Genomic DNA, 6124 nt, shown 5'->3' on the forward strand with positions numbered 1-6124 from the left:
GCTTTATTTTTTTTTCCTTTTAATTAAAATACATTTTTCTGTGGGGCCTTCTTACAGTATTAAACATTTCCAAGTGGGGGCCCTTTGCAGAGCTCAATGAATGTTTTGGGGCTTGTTTTTTTTTAAAACATGTTTCTTTCATGCTTCAAGTTTGGGGTGGGGGTGTTTTCTAGAAAGTATGACCCATAACATTCCACCAACTCCTGAGCCATATTTAAACTGTCCAATGGCATTCTATCAACTCCTGGTGTCATATTTAAACTGTCCAATAGAGTTCTACCAACTCCTGGGCCATATTTAAACTGTCCAATAGAGTTCTGCCAACTCCTGGGGTCATATTTAAACTGTCCAATAGCATCTGCGAATTCCTGAGGTTTTATTTCATTTCATATTAATCAGAACTCACCATCCTCACCCACTCACCCCCCTTACTATGGGTGCACACCCGTCAAATTTAACCCTATGACAACAAGGGTGAGTAATCACAGTCACCCTGGCTATTCAGTGGGGGTGTGGTGAAAACCATTCAGTTCAACAGGATAAGTCAGCTCTATTGTACTCAAACACATCTGAACTGTCCCTGGTGGTTTTTTTGTTTGTTTGTTTTGTTTTTTGTTTTATTGTAAACACATTTTTAGGATTTTTTCCCTCCCACAACATACATTTCAGCTTTTTGATGTAAATGGTTCTCTTTTAAACAAAAACACAAGAGCTACATTCTCACAAATAATTTATTTTTTATTTAAAAGACATACAGCTCCTTGAAAACAAACTAAGATGCTTAATTAAAACTTTTAGCTCACTTAAGGGCCAGAGACCTTCTAACAGAAACACAGATAGTCACAAAGCCCTTTTCAATGTTGTTGGTTTTTTTAAAATTTACAGCTACCAAGTTTTATATCGCATGTTTGCCCCCTCACCATTCTCTAACTTAATCCTTTTAGATTTCTTACAAATAGTCTTTTTCTTAAGCAGGGTTCTGTAACTTTTTGTGCGTACTAGATGGTCAATATAACGCTGTAAGCAGGCATCTTCCAGTTTGGTCATTTTCTTTAAAATACCGTCAGGGTCTCCACTGAATTGAACAGCATTTAACAAGGTCACCCCTTGCGCTAAATGTTCTTGGGTCAGGCACAGACATTGCATAGCATAACCTATGGCAATAACAGTGTTTACTAAATTTTCCAAACACAGCTCAGCACACAGGCCCCAAAGCTTGTACTTTATATCCACTGAAGTCTAAGTCACACAGTCATGGTGCCGTTGGGCTGGCGCATCTATGACACAGCCCTCACAATCTTCAAAAAGCTTTTCCCTAAGCAGTGCTTAAGGACAGCATAAACAGCAATGCGTACAATAGTCTGCATGATTTTTTTACACTCACAACATGGCACTGGCTCAGTTAGTTCCATGCCAAGCCTCCTCCTAAACTTCTCATAGCCGTCATCCTCGGAGTCCTCTTCAACAATTTGTATCAGCATTTGGGATCTGGCATGTCCATCAATGGCTGGGCCAAAGAGCTCCCCTTGGTCACTCCCGCCTCCCCCTCGGAACTGTCTTTGATGTAGAGCTTTCTCCGTGGATGGTTGAAGATCCTCGGGGCTAAAACAAAGTCTGAAGTTCTCATCGGGGTTGTCAAGGCTGCTTCCCCACTCTGAACTTTAGGGTACAAATGTGGGGGCCTGCATGAAAACTTCTAAGCTTAACTACCAGCTTAGATCTGGTCTGCTGCCACCACTCCCCATGTGCTAATTCCCTTCCCTGGGTAGCTTTGAGAGAGACTTCACCAATTCCCTGGTAAATACAGATCCAAACCCCTTGGATCTTAAAACAAGGAGAAATTAACCACCTCCCCCCCTCCTTCCTCCTACCAACTCCTGGTGGATCAAGATCCAACCGCCTTGGATCTAAAAACAAGGAAAAATCAATCAGGTTCTTAAAAAGAAGGCTTTTAATTTAAGAAAAAGGTAAAAATCATCTCTGTAAAATCAGGATGGAAAATAACTTTACAGGGTAATCAAACTTAAAGAGCCCAGAGAAATCCCCTCTAGCCTTAGGTTTAAAGTTACAGCAAACAGAGATAAACACTCTAGCAAAAAGGTACATTTACAAGTTGAGAAAACAAAGATAAAAACTAACACGCCTTGCCTGGCTGTTTACTTACAAGTTGGAAACATGAGAGACTTGTTCAGAAAGATTTGGAGAGCCTGGATTGATGTCTGGTCCCTCTCAGTCCCAAGAGCGAACAACCCCCAAAACAAAGAGCACAAACAAAAGTCTTCCCCCCACCAAGATTTGAAAGTATCTTGTCCCCTTATTGGTCCTTTGGGTCAGGTGTCAGCCAGGTTACCTGAGCTTCTTAACCCTTTACAGGTAAAAGGATTTTGGAGTCTCTGGCCAAGAGGGATTTTATAGTACTGTACACAGGAGGGCTGTTATCCTTCCCTTTATAGTTATGACAGGGGTGGTGAAGGAGTCCGTATTTCCACGATTTCTAAAACATGCGTTCTTGGTAAAAGATGGACTCTTCTGCCCAGCGCTGGGACTTATGGGGTGATGGTGCTGCACTCTGATTGTCAGAGGGCACTGGGAGGAGTTCTTAGAGGGGTCACGTGAACCTCTTCTGGGCGGTTCACCCCGTCCCAGAACCTGCCCTGTTTTGATCAAATCTGCTCTCGGGGCAGTCCTATGCAGCCGAAACCCATCGCAATTGATAGAGGGCGATGGCAGGAGTTCTTAGAGGGGTCATACAAAACACTTACGGATGGGTCACTCCGCCCCAGAATTTCTCACCGTTGGTCAAATCCTCTCTCAGGGGTGGTCCCCAACAGTTGAAACCCATCCTGATTGGTAGAGGGAGGTGGAAGGAGTTGTTAGATGGGTCACATGACCCACTTCTGGATGGGTCACCCTGGCCTGGTACTCCCCCTGATTGGTCAAATCTCCTCTCCGGGCGGACCTATGGGAGCGAAGCCCATCCTGATTGGTAGAGGGCAGTGGGAGGAGATCTTAGAGGAGTCACATGACACACCTTGCTTCCGGTCATGTGGCCACCTTGACCCCAGAAGTAATACCCCCATGGGGCAGGACTTCCGGTGACAGGTGAGCAGGGTTTAATGGGTCAAGGGGTGGAGTTTAAGGGGTCATCAGGTGGGGTTGGGATTTGTTTGACGATAGGGCCCTTATACTACTAAGAGCAGGATGAAGTCCAGCTCGAAGAAGTGTGTGGGGGAGTTACTTTGTAAATTATCAGCTTGGTCCAGCACCGCCTCTGCTGCTATCTCAAGCCCCGATGGTACCTCTATTACTAGAAGAGAACCAGTCTGGGACAGATCTCTCTCCAACAACCTGTGTGATAAAGGCAGAAGACACACACACACACAAATATTAGCTTCTCAGCAATGTCCTTCTCATCTTTAATTGCTCTCTTGAAGCCACCCATTCTTTCACAGGCTTCTGATCTCCATAAAGTGTTTTTTAGTGTTTTTCTATAACCCTTCAGTTATTTGCTCTTAACAAACCATCTTAGCACTTCTACTTTCCCGCTTACATGCTACCTACTGTAATTTAGGCTTCTGCCTCTTTTAAAGAATTTGTTCAGCTCAAATAACCTCTTGGCTATTGCTATTATTAGTGGTCTTGCTGGTTAGGAGCTCGCTTCACTACAAAGAAATGTAAAGAGCTCAAACACCCTCTCCCTAAGTAAGAGCTGGCCCCCCGCAGTTTGTCCTCGGTAGTAACTGTGGGTGGGGGGTGGGGTAGAGTCGCTTGTTAAAGGGAGCTGGGGAGTTTTCTGACAGCCAGGGTCACATGTTGGGCGAGCGCAGAGCCTGCAGCCGGAGTGAAGGAAATTCTGGCTGCAGCAGCCTTATTCCCCTCTTGCTCAGTGGACTGGGGCTGTGAGAAGTGACGCTGGGTCTGCTTGCAGCCTGCAGTTCAGCCTACGACTCTACGCCACCCCCTGCCCACCCTTCTTGGGCTGACTGCAGCCTCTCCAGGTATTTAAGCACCAGGCCTAGGAGAGCCTGCTCAGCACCTGGCTGGGTTCTGCCTAGTGAGCAGCTGGCAGGGTCAGCCTCTGACAGAACGAATGCCCGTGATGCGGGGGAGGGGTTGGACTGCACACTCCAGCCCTGGGATGTGTTTCCTCAGCACCTGGCTCTGTTTCCTCAGCTCTGGTGCAGCCCTTTGGGGCATGATCAGCTGTTGAAGGCAGGGAGGCTCAGAGCTAGAATTTCGTATCCCCATAAGCATAGCTGGGGCTGGGGCTGGGGCTGGGGTAGGGTGGGGTGGGGGGTTGGGGTGGTGTCAGCTGCTCCGTGCGTGCAGGGGCTCTTGGAGCTGCCACTTGCAGGGAGATGGCACCAATCCTTGGGAGAGATGGTTAGTGCTGGGTCTGCAACACGACTTCCTGGCATATGCCAGGCTGGGTTCTGCAGAGTTAGCACCAAATGAGGCTCGGAGCAATCTCCGGCCTCATCCTTGGGTGAGGCTGCACAGAGTCCCTGCTGGAGGCACCACAGCTGGTGAGGGAGTAGAGGAAAAAGTCTCCTCCAGCAGCCGGGTCTTCCATAGGAGGTTGTTTCCCTCCTTCTTGTGGAGTCCACCCCCTCTCTGCTTGCCACTGCCCCCTGCCTGCCAGGAACGACTCACTTCTGACTCCCAGACCCTGCTGACCAGCCATGGCTCTTGCCTGGGCCAGAATGGGAACAGCGCATGGGGCAGGGAGTTTCAAACTATGGCCGGGGAGAAGATAGCCCTCAATTCTGGGGTTTCTCTCTGCTCCTACGTTCTGCAGGTCACTCCAACTAGGTTCTGGCTCCCAGCCACCGTGCGATGTGGCTGCTGCCCCCTGCCCCTAGAACCCTGCCCCGATTTCCCCCTGCCCCTCCTCCCAGCACAGCAATACCCCTCAGTCGTGACTTACAGCAGGGCGGGTGGTCCGAGCCTCCTGCTCTTCTCTGGCTTCAATTGTCCATCATGTATCCTAGGGGAGGCAGGCGGGTCTGGTTATTTAACAGCATGCAGGGCACCAGCCACCGCTTGTATTTCTGTCCTTCAGGGTGTCTCTCACCCCCAATCCATCTGAGCAGAGGAGGGGAAGGAGCTGGGTGGACAGTCAGTCCCCAAGATTATTGGGACTAGCAGCTGCAGGATGGGAGTTGGGTTCTCAGGGCCTCGCTGCAGGGTCTATCATCACAGCAATTGCTGCTCCATACTCGAGCCTAGCGAAGGGGAAGGAAACATCGTACAGAATTAGGCTTATATATTCTGTTGCACCGACATTACAGGTCAGCTGTATAAAGCAACACACAAGGGAATAACTGCCTTTCATAAGTGAGGGTAGCTGCTAAGTCTGGGGGTAGCTGCATGCTCTTGACTGCATAGGGGTGTTACCCAAGATCTCATGTTCACTCCCCATACAGAGACTTGCACACCCACAGTAAACTCCTCTCACCACATTTCCTGACACCCTCCCTATTTACAACCAAATGCAGTTGGCTGCTTTTTAAAGATAAGTGCATGTTGCAAACTCATGTTTTGTTATCCATTTCCTTCTTTGCAGACAAAGATTCAGGCGGAGAGAAATTCCGGCATAGTTCTTCCCACAGGTCTAGCTACTTAGATGCTCTGCTCACACAGGCAGGCTGATCATATGGGCTGGACCACGCTGCTGTGTGGATGAGGGAAGCCTATGGAAGGTGGGGTGTAAAACAGCAGCTGACGTAGCCTAGATGGGCGCATACTCACTGAAGATGCTCAGACCAAACTTGGGTCAGGATGCAATGCTGAAACAGTCCAGCAGAGGGAGCCACCGCAGGAGTAATGGGCAGGCTGCCAGTAGATGTCCCCATATAGGGAAGAGAGCACTTGCAGAGACCTGTGAGAAAGCAGGAGGATACCCAGGTTACTGCCTTGCAGAGTTCCAGAAGGGAGGGGTCTCTTTCTCACCAAGATCTACCCGAGCTCTGATCTCTAGGGCAGGAGCCTTTTATTTGGCTCCACAGGCCTCACTCATACACCTGCCAACCAAGCAAGGTTTTCGAGCTCAGTTTGCACCATACAGAATGAACGGGTGGTCAGACTCACTCACCTCTAGGGCGCCCTTTTTGTATGTCTAGGA

General features: G+C 48.6%; 1 long non-coding RNA gene across 1 annotated transcript; it reads right to left on the bottom strand.

Annotated features, from left to right (window-relative positions):
• Positions 1 to 713: 713 nt before the first annotated feature.
• LOC135973985 (uncharacterized) lies at positions 714 to 5538 on the bottom strand. The gene is made up of 2 exons (XR_010591107.1): positions 4928 to 5538; positions 714 to 3348 (listed from the first exon to the last, which is right to left on the bottom strand). It is a non-coding gene; the product is annotated as an uncharacterized LOC135973985 (long non-coding RNA).
• Between the last annotated feature and the right edge of the window lie 586 nt (positions 5539 to 6124).

Source organism: Chrysemys picta, chromosome 10 (assembly GCF_011386835.1).
Source record: "Chrysemys picta bellii isolate R12L10 chromosome 10, ASM1138683v2, whole genome shotgun sequence".
In the NCBI taxonomy this organism is placed as follows: domain Eukaryota; kingdom Metazoa; phylum Chordata; order Testudines; family Emydidae; genus Chrysemys; species Chrysemys picta.